The following is a 1,118-nucleotide window of genomic DNA, read 5'->3' on the forward strand; positions in this document are numbered from 1 at the left end:
TTCTCACTTGTTGTCGAGCTTGAAACAATAATTGAGCAGCACTGTTTTTCCCCTTCTCAATAAAGTCTGGAAACACAGAACCCAAAACAGATTCTCCCCAGGAGTCGAGTGTTCTGAACAAGATTCGGTAACCTTTGGTCCGCCCCCTTGACGAGAAACATAAACAAAAGAGAGGGAACAACACAAGTGCTAGAAGACCTTCCTGGTCCAATATCTTGACTGCCGTCGTAACATAAACAAGAAGAGTGAAAACAAGTCAGAGTAACGCAAGCCGGAATGTCCTCAGTCTGAGTCGGACTGAGTCCAGAAGGCCCCCTGACTGACTCTGTCATGGAGCCAGGTCCTGGAGGGCCCGGAGGGGTCCACTCTGAGCTCCTGTAGAACTCCCCAATACGTCCCCCAGGTCACCGACTGCACAGTCTCTCCATGGGCAGAGGGAAATGTGTTCAGCATGTGGCCGAGCCTTGCCCTCTTGGCACAGAAGGTCGTTGTTTCATGTCTGTTTCTCTGACCTCTTAATGCCACAGGTTACAGGTTAAAGAAAATGTAAACCGATCCAGATATTATGAGCCTGAGGAGGATCTTACAAAACAAGCCTATATAATTATCAATATGATGTTTAATATTGAATAGGCCTAATATCTGCAATAAATAATCTCCCGTTCAACTGCAATGAAGGTATTGCTTGTTCTTCTTCAATAAAGGGGGAACTGTTCATTTGACATCCAAGCAAAATGTTGACAAACTGTAAAAGACAGTACAAGTAAATGTTCAGGGGACTGTAAAGGTTATTTTGAGAATAACTATTGCGCAACAAAAATAAGAAGAGGATTTGACGACCGATTAGAGGGGTATCTCAGTTCAAATCCTCCCTCCGTTCTCCACTTGTGACTGGACGGCGTCCATGTCAGTCAAGGGGAAGGGGTGCCGCTAATTTCTATATGCCTGTAATGTCAATTTCAGTCTCAGATTGCGTCCCCGTGTTTTGGTGTAAAGGCATCCTCACTCTCTCCCTGCGCGTTACTCGAAAAGGTTCTACTGTGGATGTCTTTCTGCTCTTGTATGTATCATTCTATTTGACAAGAAAACACTTTGGAAAGTGCACCCTCCTACCTACT

The sequence above is a fragment of the Argentina silus genome (assembly GCF_951799395.1).
Source record: "Argentina silus genome assembly, chromosome: 13".
NCBI lineage: Eukaryota > Metazoa > Chordata > Actinopteri > Argentiniformes > Argentinidae > Argentina > Argentina silus.